The sequence below is a fragment of the Triturus cristatus genome, chromosome 9 (assembly GCF_964204655.1).
Source record: "Triturus cristatus chromosome 9, aTriCri1.1, whole genome shotgun sequence".
Classification (NCBI taxonomy): domain Eukaryota; kingdom Metazoa; phylum Chordata; class Amphibia; order Caudata; family Salamandridae; genus Triturus; species Triturus cristatus.
Window position 1 is genome coordinate 287,836,160 of NC_140592.1, and position 14,443 is coordinate 287,850,602.

The 14,443-nt window shown below is 41.8% G+C and overlaps 1 pseudogene; it reads right to left on the reverse strand.

Annotated features, from left to right (window-relative positions):
* Nucleotides 1–11,488: 11,488 nt before the first annotated feature.
* LOC146797760 (mitochondrial inner membrane protease subunit 1 pseudogene) lies at nt 11,489–11,996 on the reverse strand (annotated as a pseudogene).
* Nucleotides 11,997–14,443: the final 2,447 nt, after the last annotated feature.

The window sequence follows — 14,443 nt, forward strand, 5'->3', positions numbered from 1 at the left end:
CCACATATAAAGTAGGAGTGGCGAGAAGCTCTAAATGAAGATTTTCCTTGATCACTGAATTCTACTATAGTAGTGCATTTACTATGGCCCATATGTATGGAACCAACCTTTCTTACACACAATTCACCCTTCGCTGGGAATACTGACATGGTGGGTAAGACTAGTTCAACCTCGGATACGACATTTAGAATCATGAGATTAGGTGTAAAATTTCCTAATCCATATACTTCATTTTCTAGATCAGTTCCTGTTCTTTTGGGGCGACCCTCCTTGTCAGGGTAACAGACCTTGAGTAAAGCTAGGTTCAGATTTCCCCATACCCAATGATCTTGGTAAACTGCTGTGTCTGAGTCTATGGAATTAATTAAACTAAACCATGCTCCACAGGAGCCATTATGTGTAAATGGATGTGGTAAGAAAGGCAGGACTCCTTCATAATTCTGATAGGGAGGGAGTCGGCCACACACCCAACAATTGGTGGCATTACTAGTCTGATGGGAATGATGTAACATACTAATGAAAGTGTTATTGCGCAGCGCAAGTCTATAAGACAATTCATGCGGAGGTAAGTCACTAAAAGAATGTTCAGCAGCAACATTATAAACATGTCTAGAAATAGGGTAATATATGTGCAACAACATACTTGTAATAATTATTAAAAGACTCAATAAAAACAAAATTAATAATGTCACTATGCAGTGGCTACGCAGTGATTTACAATACGCCTGTCGTTTCAACATTTTTCGGGTATTTTCTCTACTCAGGTCCAAGGGATACATGTCAGAGACAATTCAACCGCTTCACCTTGGAGAGGACTTAAACAATCAAATTGCTCGACTTGGTGGGCCTAAGCTTTAGTTTGTAATTTTCAGATTTGTTCGGTTCAACAAAAGGGAGTTTTGTATCAGTCTGTGAGGGAGTGCAGGGCACAATGTCTATATCCGAGGATAGTCCATGAAATTTCTTGATATGGCTTGAATGAATCCAGCCCTTGCGGCCCTCGATCTTCACGGCTGTTCTTGTGGTCAACAGGACCAACTTGGGTGCTTTCCACCTGGGCTCCAGCTGAGTCTTTCGGTCGAAATTCCTCACAAAGACAAGATTACCCGGAACAACGTCATGGGGTTTCACCTCAGTGTTGTCGGGAAAGGCTGCAGCTACCTGTGAACGAGAAGATTGTAGTGCAGACATCAAGGAAGCCAAGTAATCTGTCAGCATATTACAGTCAATATCAGTTATTTTGCGTGGTATAGGCGTCCCCCACATATTCGGTGGTCTACCGAAGATCACCTCATACGGGGATAGCCCTGTTCGAGAGTGTGCTACCATTCTCATGTAAAAGAGTGCAACTGGTAACGCTACTACCCAGTCGACACCTTTCTCTCTGCATATTTTGGACATTCTAATTTTCAGTATCTGGCTATGTCTTTCTACGAGACCTGCTGCCTCGGGATGTCGGACACAGTGGAATTTCCACTGATATCCTAACAGAAGTGAAACGTGTTTCATTAATTCGGATGAGAACGGCTGGCCGTTATCTGAGTAAACAGCACGTGGTAAACCGTATCGTGGGAAGAATTCTCGAACCAACTGTTTGGCAGTAGTCGGGGCAGTGTAATCTGAAACCGGGTATGCCTCCGTCCAACGGGACAGAGCGCAAACAACTACGAGAACATATTTGAATCCTCGACATCGTTCCATCTGGATATAATCCATCTGGAGGACTTCAAAAGGATGATTAGGAGTATGAAATCCACCCTGTTCTACGGGAACGCTTTTTCCTGGGTTGAACTGACAACAGATCATACAGGTACGGACCTTTTGTTTTGCTGCTGCTCGTAAATGTTTATTGAACCAAATGTGTTGAATGCTGTCTAGCATAGCTTTTTCTCCTAGATGTGCTGGACTATGTATAGTGTTAATTATAACTTGGACCATTGAATCAGGAAGGAACCATACAGACTTTTCCTTCATCATCCATCCTTGGTCCGTTTGGATCCCTCCTAATTCAGTCCATTTCTTTATTTCGTCTGGTGTAGCATGTGTCTGTATGTCAATTACGTCAAGAGTAGGATCTTTAACTGTCATACAATGTGTCGGTGTCGGGACTATTGTCTTTGTCATGTCGGGGGTTTGAGTTTGAGCAGTCAGTTTAGCTGTTCTGTCGGCTAGATCATTGCCTTGGGAAATGATATCAGTAACCTTCGTATGGGCCTTACATTTCATAATTGATATTTCAGTGGGTAGATGTATTGCATCTAATAATGCATGAATGAGGGGTCCGTGCTGAATGTGGGCACCGTGGGAAGTTAAATAACCTCTCTCTCGCCACAGCACGCCGAAGTCATGTACAACTCCGAATGCATAACGTGAGTCAGTGTATATGTTGACTTTTTTATTCATGGCTTGAATACAGGCTTGTGTCAGAGCGATAAGTTCTGCGGCTTGAGCTGACAAAGTATTTATACGATTAGTTTCAATGACTTCAGTATCTGTTGTGACTGCGTAGGCGGCTACTAACTCTCCTGTACTTGTTCTCATGCATGAACCATCTACATACAAGGTCAGGTCTGGATCTGACAATGGGACATCGGTTAAGTCTTGTCTGGGTTTTGTTGTTATTGTAATAACTTCAATACAGTCATGGGCTAGTGGGTCTGTTCCGACTACTGGTAAAAGTGTGGCAGGATTCAATGTGTTACAGCGTCTGATTTCTATATGTGGCTGAAACAATGTAAGCTCGTATCCTGTAAGTCGCGCTATAGTCAAGTGTTGTGTTTGCGTTCTATTTACAAGAACCTCTACTGCGTGTGGTACTTGAACTGTCAATGGATGTCCTAACACTATGGCATCGCTTTGTCTGATTGCTAAAGCTGTCGCTGCTACTGATTTCAGGCATGCAGGCAAAGCCTGAGCTACGGGATCTAATGTACTAGAAAAATAAGCACATGGTTTGCGTGCTCCTGCTTGTTCTTGTGTGAGTACTGACAAGGCAGTACCTTCGCGCTCTGTAACAAAAAGTGTAAACTGTTTTCTGTAACATGGCGTTGCTAAAACGGGTGCTTGACATAAAGCTTTCTTTAAGCTTTCAAAAGCTTGTGTGTGTTCCTGAGTCCAAGGGAGAACAGTCGATGTGGCTGCCTCCTGTGTGGTTAACTGAATGAGTGGTTTTGCTAGAAATGCATACTGAGGGATCCACTGCCTACAATATGAAGTGAGGCCTATGAAAGCCCGCACCTCCTTTTGTGTCTTGGGTATTGACATGTTAGCTATTAACTGAATGCGGTCGGGTGTAAGCTGCCTTCCCTCCTTGGACAGCGAGTGTCCAAGATAAACAACTCGCTGGACACAGAATTGCAGCTTAGAAGGGGACACCTTGTGCCCTTTTTCGGCTAGAAATTGTAAAACTGTCAGTGATGCTTTTTCACATTCGGGTTCGCTTCGGGCGGTGATCAGCAGATCATCGACGTATTGAAGCAAGGCGGTGTTAACTGGCATGTGGATACTGTCAAGTTCCCGTTTCAGTGCTTGGCTATAGATGCTGGGGCTTTCTGTAAATCCTTGAGGTGCGCGGGAGAATTTAAAGCTACGCCCATTTAAACTAAATCCGAACAAATATTGACTTTCCGGATCTATTGGGACGCTGAAAAAGGCATTTTTGAGATCAATTACAGTAAAGAATGTGGCTTCGGAATCAATAGCTGTCAATAATGACGAGATATCTGGGACCACAGGAAATTGTGGCACAATACATTTGTTTAACTCGCGCAGATCAATAACCAATCGATATACTGGCGGAGCTGTAGGATCTGTTCGTTTAAGAATCGGAATTATCGGTGAATTACATACATTGGAGTCTGTTTCTACAACTACTCCTTGGGCAATGAGCTCGTCAATGATTTGTAGTAAAGCCGCTACAGCATCTGGTGGTAACTTGTATTGTCGCATTCGTGGTAGCACCACTCCTGCCTTTAGTGTGACTCGATATGGTGTAATATTCATGCAACCAACATCAGTAGGGCCTTGTGCCCATAGATGTGTAGGTAAAGTCTGCAGTCGGGGATCCATGTCTCTAGATACATAGTGACCTTTAAAATCACGTAAAAACAACCTTACTCCTTCCGGAGAACAACATATTATGGCTCCTAGGGCTTTCAACGTTTTTATTCCTAACAAGTTTTCTGGACATGATTTAGTAAGCAATAGATCTGTAGTTCGGGTCAGAGGTCCTATCGTAAGTGGAAGAGGCTGTGATACTTCATTAACAATAGGTTTTCCTGAAAAACCAAGGGAAATATTCTGAGAGCCTGAGAGGGGTGCCCCTGGAACTTCACTACGTTTTATAGTTGTTCGACTTGCCCCTGTATCGAGTAAAAATTTTCTATCTTGACCTAATAATTCACTATGTACATAAGGTCCTTCTTGATCTACAGGAATCTCGATAAGGGGTAAGTCAACTTCCCTCTCTAGGCTAGTTCATGCGTAACGCTGATACTCGGGATATTCATACTGTGCGGTCTGATACATTTGTCGTGTTGTTGTCTGTGTGGCAGCAACGGTGGTGCAGCTGGCACAAACTGTATTGGCTGTTGTGCGGCTGGCATGGCCTGGGCATGCTGCATAGCTCCTTGTTCATTCTGATCTTGTCTTAGTGGCCGTGATCTTTCTTGTGTTTTACCTATGGCGATATTATGTTTTAGCACTGGACAATCGTGTACGTAATGACCTGGCTTTTTACAATAATTGCATGTCCCTTTTACAGGTCCTGCTGAATCGGAATGTGTCATACCCTTTTTATGTCCTTCAGCTGGAACTGTCTGGGAAACTAGCATTTTCATTTTCGTGTCTTTCATGCGTCTGTGTTCATGTTCTTGTTCCTCTCTAATTCTATTGTGGTGGTACTGTTACATTTGTAACATTTGTGTTGGAGTGTTACCTTGCCAGGTACTCTCGAATTTTAATACTCTATTCTTTACTGGGGGCAGGGCACTTTCCACTAATTTTGTTACAAACAGATGCGGGTATGATTCGCTACTTGCTTTTATGCCACTATTTATACCAAAACATTTCTCGAATCGGGCATAGTAATCGCTAGTGTCTTCATCTTGCTTCTGTTTACAGGCTGAAATTGTACCCCAATCTTCCTTTTTCGTAGTTAATAAACGTGGCAGTACCTGTACTAGTAGACCTGGTAGTGCTTTAGTTTTGTCCCCAAGCCCCGAACCTGGACCTCGGGCCCTTTCTTCTGCTTCTAATGCTGACCATTCTATCTTTTGGTCACCTACCTCCCACTCTTTTTCCTTGAGTTTCTCATAAATGCCAGCAGGCATCAACACCTTTAATATTGTCATAATGTCGGGGTAGGTATACTCTCCCATGAGTAACATGTCTTTAATTTCTCGGTGAAAACCCGCTGGGTCTTTGTCATGACTGGGTACCACTTTCTTCATTTCTAACAATTCTATTTTCGATATGGGCGTATATACAAATACGCGTTTAAACTGATTGTCCTCGCCTTTTATTGGGTGTACTTCTCGTAAGGGATTCTGTCTATCCAGGTGATACGTGGTTCTTTCCTTGACAGGCAATGAGACATGCTCTGAGCATACAAAAAGAATATACTGCTTTCTTGATACTAGAATTTCTTTAATTAATTTAGTACCTGGACCTCTCCATTTATTCATAAGCAATTCAGTCAATATGTCAGGTAAGGGACCAGGGTCCGAATGCTGACTCTGATATAGTATAATGAGTTGTTGAATCATATAAATCCCAGCTAACCTCTGCTCATCTGGGGTGAGATTCAAAAATGTGCGTACTACTGTCTCATCACTATATTTTCCGGGACTGTCCACCCAATGGACAGCTGCCCTTGCTAAATCTTGTTCATCCATAGAATCGAGAAAATGATAACCCCTTCGTTCTCGGAGTAGTTTGTCGGCGGTTTGGAACGAATGCTCGTTAGACCTTATGTTAATTATAGGTATTTGGAAATTCCTGTCATTATCTGGACATATTGGACGTATTGAGTCAGTATGACATCTAGTCTGATCCCTATTACAAGATCTTCCTCTACCTACATAGGCTATGGTGTCCGACTGTCCTGCGGGCAGTCCTGACCCTTCTTCCTCGCTTTGTTCGAACTCGTCTGTCTCTAATCTCTCCTCGTGTAGGCGTTCTATTTCTTTACGGATCTTTCGGCACATGGCTATTATACAATTTTGCTTATCGTGTCTCCCTTCTGATATATTCTGGCTCCATTTTGTAAGAATTTTCATTGCTTCCGGATCTACCCCCGGTCGGTCTTGATTTCTGATCACACAGTTTATGAGGAAACGTAACAGTTCCCCCTGTATCTCTACTTTCTGGTATTCCATAGCTCTGTTAATACATTCTGGATCTCGCCCTGTTTGAACAAAATGATATATTTTATCTAGATGCGCAGTCATTCCTGGTAGCTTCGCTAAATACCCTGCGGCTCGTCTGATACGTAATGATGCCAGGATCATTTCGTCCTCTTTACCGAGCACCGGGTCATATCTACAATCTATAAGAAGTTCCTTAAGCGTACGATCACTTACGAATTTGGGTGTACGTGAATGCGCTGACTCTTGAAAAATAAGTTTATTTATTCTAGGTGGCGTAGAAAAAATATTGGTAGCACCTCCCGTGGCCCCGTCTGGGGCGTCGGGTGTGAAAGGATTCGTCGAACGTGACACAGCAACTATAGGTGTGGACTCAGCTATAGAAGTACCTGTAGGAACAGATGCAGAAACAGATGTGCTTGCCGGAACTTGTGACTCGATTTGTTGCTGTAGGGATACGGGTGCTGGATCTTGGCGTTGGACCTCCCTGGTATGCGGTCTACGTGGGACGGAATTAGCATACTCGGGAGCTGCGTCATCTAAATATGAGGAAAGAAAAACATCTTCTGCGGTTCTAGGATGCCCCTTAGGATGTACCTTGATTGGGAATAATGGGGGTGGCAAGTCTTTCGGTATCTCTGGAGTAGCCTTAGGTAATCCTTCGGCCAGAAGGGGATACATACCATTCATAAGGGCATTTCTTTGTCTGTCTACTTGTTCTGATTTCACTCGGATACCTTCCTTAATTAATAGATTGTCTTGAACTTTGCTTGAACTTTCTTTACTCTTCTCTTCCTGTCTACGTGCTTTTTCCGTACGTCTATGAGATTCTTTACGCCATAACTCAACGGCGTCTTTCTGTGACTGTCTGACTTTCCTTTTCCATAACTCTTCCTCGACTTTCATGATGCACTCTGCATCCCAGGTTCCCGCTGCGGGCCATCTCTGACTTTCTGGTAATCCCTTGGTGTAGTCTACCCATAAATCAAGAAATAATATAGCGTCTAAGCCATGTTTGTGATACATGAAGTGCCCTGGAGTATCCCTAGGAGGAATAGGGACGGCTTCTTCAAGTACCCCTTTTCTAGTAGTGATCTGTCTTAATTTCGAAAAGAGCGGCATATTGACAACTGATCTGATACTTAATCTTGAACACACTTAATAAAAAAGCACACTTAATGAACAACCATTCATACCACAATATGCAGGACGTTTAACACATTAAACATTAAAACATTAAACCTTTAACTGAAACAACAATGATGATCGTCTGCATAACTAATCACCATGCTTAATTCTTGACAATAACTAGATACTTCGGAATACTTGATATACTGCTAAACAGTACAGATACACTGCTAAAACAGTGCAGACCGGATTTGTGTACCCAAACCCGTCTTGACCGGCACAACCTATGTGCACGTCAGAAATGCCTCCCCAGTAATGGTACTCACCGGGTAGCTTCGGAAACGGAAGGCCTCGGTAACTTGAACTTGAACCGGACTGGACTCGACTCGACTCGTCGGAAACTGGGCTTGACTTCGAACTGGTGGGTCTCTGTATACCTCGGATCTTGCTCTCTCAGCTAGGCTCTGGTCGGGATACTTCGCACTTCTCACCGCCTCGTCTGGGTGTTGATCGCAGTCTCAGTCGCCCCCGCTTGACCGGAGGGAGATACAGGAAATCCTGCTGGTACGCGTTATTGTCCGTCCAGCTGTGGCAGGAGACCGGGCCTGCAACTCACCGCCGGCGCGTGAGATGAGAAAGTGTCCCTGTTCGGGCGCCATCATGTGGTAAATAAAAATTCCTTTACCGGGACTGAATTTGATACAGAAACATTATAAAATAGCTCAGTAAAATGAGAGGCAGAATCCGTGATATTAGAGTTTCGGAATGGGCTTTATTCCAATAATCGATTATAATCGGATGCTTCAAGTTCCATCACCACGGGGGTTCAGGAAGTGAAGTACATACTTTATTGACAAGAAGTAACTTTTATAGTACATACATTATAATGAAGTGAATACAGTAGGCGTAACAATTGATAAGGAAATTGACGTTTGGTCTGCGTAACCGAAAATGGGTGTAATAATGAGTAAAAAGGAACATGATTGGTTATGATGTCATACATAGGTGGATCTATAAGATAATACTTGGCCTAAATGCGCGCGCAGCAGTATGACGTGTAATTGACGTGTAACTAGGGGGTGACGGGGACTTGACATTTAGCTCTATATGTGGAGACGAGAAGTCTGGGGGGTCAAGTCAACCTAATCCCAAATCATATCTAACATCCTATGTTTAAAGAACTATGTTATCCACAAAAGAAGGACTCTCGGACAGAATCTATTCTATACTGACTGTGCGTGCGTGTACAAGCGTCTAAGTGTCTACACTGAATGCGAGGGGGTAGGAATATTCCATGGTAACAGGGCTATGAATTACTTGCATGAGGACAGAAAAGTTGGGCCTTTTTGCTTGGTAACTGGAAGAATGTTTACTTAAACTACTAGGCAGGAATGCATCGGCTGAGGGGGAGGCAGATAATTCGAAGGTGAAATACAGTTCTTGGCAGAGAATGGGCTGATGTCAGGCTTCGTGAGCTGCGCAGAGAATGAGACAAAGTTCATGGTCACAGATGCAGGCTCGGACTGGAGCTTTCAGAGGCAGAAGGCAAGAGGAGTTTTGATGACAGAATCAGGGCCTACTTGCCTGGACTGTAAAGTGGCATAAGTGAACCATATAAAGCCGGTGGCCTTTCATATTTAGGAATGGAATATCCGGCCTATTCATGGCGGATCTGTCAAAGGACATGTTGACGGTGGACGCGCATGTGTTTGCGTCTTCATAACTGGAACTGGAGGGAACATACATGTACTTGTGACATGCACATGGAACCGTTGGGGTCCAAGATAGGGGACATAACTGACCAGAAAAATCCATATTTCCACAGATAGATAGATAGATAGATAGATAGATAGATAGATAGATAGATAGATAGATAGATAGATAGATAGATAGATAGATAGATAGATAGATAGATAGATAGATAGATAGATAGATAGATAGATAGATAGATAGATAGATAGATAGATAGATAGATAGATAGATAGATAGATATAGCTCAGTGAATTCTCTTCCAGTGATCTTTTTCCTACTATTTGGAAATGTTAACCTGTTTGATGCTTTCTAAGTAATTTAGCTGCAAAGTTATTGTAGCTATGTCTACTGGAATGGAAGAATGCACATGCACTTTCCTGAAAGCCAGTTTCTGGTTGGTGGAATCTCAGAGCTCTCCCTTCTGCTTTGGGTTTTGCTTGGGACCATTTAGCAATTAATAGAGCTTAGTGGAGACAGTGTATGTAGCTTTACCTTTGTTGCCAGTCCTTGCTTGCCATCTATAAAGCCTGAGAAGATCCACAGTGCCTTGACTGAATAAAAATAATGTGTGCTTTTGTTGCACTGACTTTACCCCTGCAGCTTTCAAAGCAGTATTAATATTAGACCCATTTAACCAGTAGTTGTAATTTGACAGTAGTTCTGAAAGAGACTCTGTGCATCAATCAAGAACAGAAAGGAGATGACTGCAGAGCCAGCATTTCTATCAATTTGATAAGGCACTTCAGTTGTCTTATAATGACAGAGGAATGTAGTCCAAGATATGTCAAGTAGTATCAAGTACCAGAAGTACTAAAGTCACTGCTTAATTTGGACAGGTGGTAACAGGTTGTGATCTCTGGCATTCCTTTTATGGAGACCAGAGCTTAATTTTTAGCACACTTCCAGCCAGAGAAAGACAGACAAGTGAGAAAGAAGAGGAAAAGGAAGATAAGAAACAGTGTCACAGGAAGATAAAAAAGAATGTGCAAGAGTGAGGTACAGACACAAGCCTAAAGTGGAATCAAGACCAGCCCACCTTGGTATTTGGCTTTCCTGGCATTTGGCAGTGCCAACAGTGGGCCATCAAGAAAACTTTGGACTCTGCACTTTTTTTCTGATTAAGCACAGTCTAAAACATATCTGAGGCTTTAGTTTGTCTCTAGTTAATCAAAATGAGATGAAGAATTAACCTAAAACTCTTAAACCCGCCAACAACCTTTACAACAGTAATGTTTCCCTTCTTAAGCTTGACATTTCCACACCAAATGATACTCACCTATACATGTGTGGGAGCAGTGCCTGTTCTGTCATTTACATTTTCAGAAATTTGGTGAGTTGGTTTATGGTGTAGGATGATGGTTGGGATTGTAATTTTAACCTTCTGTTTCTTGGCTTTTGCTTTCCGATAATTAGATAACTGAAAATTTGCAAAAAGTAAAATCCTATTCTTAGATATAGAGCATATATCTTTTACCAACATGTTAACAAGCCATTGCTATAGTCTCCTGAATATTAAAATTGAGATATGTGAGAAATTATCAATGTACAGTTGTATGGGAACCTGTGTTTGAACAAAGCAAATTTCTTACAAAAAATGTTTCTTCTTATAAAGGATCAACACACATCTCAGTAGAACGTTTGAGGGCATTACACAAGATGTCTCAGACATCCTCATTATATTCAGAAACAATGCAACTTGCCTAGGTTAGCAACTCTTTCTGAACATAAGCTACCAATCCAGGAAATATATTTATTATCTAGAAGATAGTTTTGGTTGGACCGGGCATGCTATGTTCATAGTTCTGAAAGTGGTTACACCACACTGTTGATAAATCATGCTTATCTCATTTTGATGACTCATTTATTTTGTTGTGCATTTGTAAACTGGCTTTCATAAATATGAACACCATTGTGAATAGCTGCCAATTTACTATGCCGGGGGAGTCACCTTTGTTACCTATGAACCACCTTGAACGTTTTATGCTGCTCAACACCCAAAGACACTTGTTATCCAAGATAATCTAAATTTTGACAAAATTTGGACTGAGATCTGGAAATGCACAGGTGTTGGTCACTTACACAGTTAGTTCTTCCCAGGGTGTCTCAAGTTATCAGCAGTGTGTACTTCTGATAATGTTTATGCTGCACCTTTACTAAACTACAGACTATCTTCCTGTAACGAAAAAAACGTTATTGTAAATTAATACAAATACTGGAAAATGAACTGAAAAATTGCCTATCACTCAATCATCTCTAAGCACAAGGCTATTAGGAATTTCCTGTACATAGCCAAACTCAGCGAGAGGCCGGATCTTTAGTCATATGCGCCCTCTTATTAGTGTATATGGAGCAGGACCGTAAGTAAGAGAATCTGTGGAATTCATAAGATTGACACCTTCTGACCAGACATTTCCTTTTGGTACATAGCTGTGTTTTTTACCAAAAGATCTCAAGGACCCCACTGGTGCACACTTTGTCTCCTTCCATACTAAATACTCCCTTACAGATATTTGTTTTTGGATCATTTAGACTTATTGAAATTACAATATCTCCTTTTTCAGTTGTATATAAATGTTGACTTAAGTATTCCGACACAACCCAATCAGAATCATTAATTGCTGGCTCCATCGATGGGTCAAGACACACAACGTTTCCAAGATATTCAAAAGTAAAATGTGCGATAGAGCCATACTGAATGGTGTAGCCAACAAGTTCCAAAGTGTTTTCAAAAACACATTGAAAACATTTCATCTTGTCACAAAATAGATGTAAAGTTCACCAAATCTGTGTGCATATCCATGAGTGATATGTAATGGTGGCTCTATAAATTGTTCCTCTCTTGCAGGTCATCGATACATCTCTACCCCTGTCTAATTAAATCCTACAGACTTGCTGTATTCATGTCCTAATTAGTCATTTGTGTATTATTATTGTAGTTCTATTTTAACATTTGGCATTCTTTTCTGGTCTGTAGATGTCCTTTCACTTCTAAAGGATCCCTTTGCATTTGCCTTATTTGTGTCAACTGGTCTTTTGTTTGTTTGTATTGCTGTTTAGTAGGGCTAGGTTGACTATGTGGAACTCTCTCCTTGGGAAATATGGACAGGTTGTCATCACAAGAGGGAAAAGTGTCCAAGAGTGATACAGCTACAGGTACAAACCTCCAATCTGAGTTAACATGACAAGTAGTGCAAAAGCCCTCTTGTGTGGTAAATGAAAAGCAGGAAATAGTACATACCCAAACATACCAAATTACAGACTATCTGCTATTGATGCCGGATGTGTGATGATTATATTTTCTAAATTTGTAACCTCATTTTCTAAACTTTGAATAAGCACATGAAACAAATTCCTGAGTTAAATCCTTTTGGGCTTGGTTTATATCTTGGAGGTTTGTATAATCCGTCATTACGGCAACGGAGTATAGATACCACCAAGATAATTGTTCACCCACCAAATTTATATGCGGGCAGACCATGGGTTTAATCACAGTAGAGACTACTCCAGCTCAGCCATTATTAAACCACTCAGACAGTCCTGTGGTGTAAGGGCCGTCGGAAGCAGGCATGTAATTCCACCCACCTGATATAGATGGGCGGAATTAGAGGTCAATTTTCACTGCCCATCACTGCCAGGAAAACCCTGGCGTTAAGAAGCAGTGAAAACTGCTAAATCTCATCTTTCCATGAGAGAGGACTTCCATGGTAAGGGGAGAATTTTCTTTTTTATTCTCAAATAGAAAATCCTGTTTCGGGATTTTAGTTTTGAAAAGAAAAAAAACAGTTTGGTGCATGGCTCCGTCATGCAGAAGGAACCCATATGAAACAGAGAAATGCATTGACTGGAACCACCGTGAAGGTAGTTCCTGCAAATGCTGTATAAATGACCGCTAACTAGTCATTGGAGGAACAACGAGCCGTCCACCAGTATATAAATAAGGCCCTAAGTTAAGTCTCATCTGAGTCTTGCTTTGTATGTTTTAGATGCATTCTGGTAAATGCAGTGCATGGTAACACTTACTTCCATTAAACAATCTTTTGTTTCCACCATGGTTTGTGCAGCCAGCCAGTGGTACTGTGACCTGAAGAGATCGTTGAGCAGCATTTTCAGCACCTCTCACTGTATGTATAACTCTCTATTGATGAAGACAAATATATTGAAACATGAGCATATGTCGAGAGATACCCAGCACTGAGAAATGAGATAAAGTCACAGAATAAATATCGCACAATCACAAGGCTGCACATAATTCTTCATATACATATATGCATCTTTCTGCAAAGTAGCAACACCTTTCCAGCAGTCACACTACGTCACTTGATTCATAACTTCTTAAAAGACCAAACAGTGAAAATGTCCCATTCTAACCTGGGGTGTCTCGGTCAAGAATGGATAGTCACAGCTGCTACTCAGTGCACAGGACAAATAGGACGTTCTTTGGGCTCTGGTTTCCAATAACTGCCTAATGTGAAAAGTAAACTGAAGATGTAAGAGAGTTGTTAATATTTCTATAGGAATGGAAGAAAAGTAGTGTGATTTTTTTACTGACAAAAGATTGCGGGGCTCATTTATGAGTCCTTGCGTCACTTTTGCGCCGCCGGTGCGTCACTTTTTGTGACGCATCAGCGGCGTAAAAACTTGACCTTGTTGCACCATATTTACAAAGTGACGCATCTAGGTAGATGCGTCACTTTGTAAACCCCTGCGCTACATTATACCTGCGTCAGGTATAATGTATGCAGGGTGGGCGTTCCCACGTAAGTAAGCATCGTAGAAGTAACGCAGCGAAATCTACGAGATTTCACTGCGCCACTTCTAGGGTGCAAATGCGTCAATATCTTGCGCCTGCCTCACAGCAGGCGTAAGACTGAGGCAAGCCCTTTCACATGGGGCTTGCCCCATGTGAAAGGACACATTGCTGGAGTTGCGTCACTTTTGTGACACACTCCAGCAATGCGTTACTTTTGCGCCTACAGATACGTCAGAAATACTGACGTATCTGTGACTCCTTGCGACATGATGCATCATACTGTAAATATGACGCATCATTGGAGTCGCAGGGAGGGCGCAGTGAAAAGTGACGCATCACTGTTTTCACGCAGTGATGCGTCACTTTTCATAAATGAGGCCCTGCATTTTTTAGCAATTACATTAGTCATAAAATGTAAATGTGATATATTTAGACAATTGTTTATTTG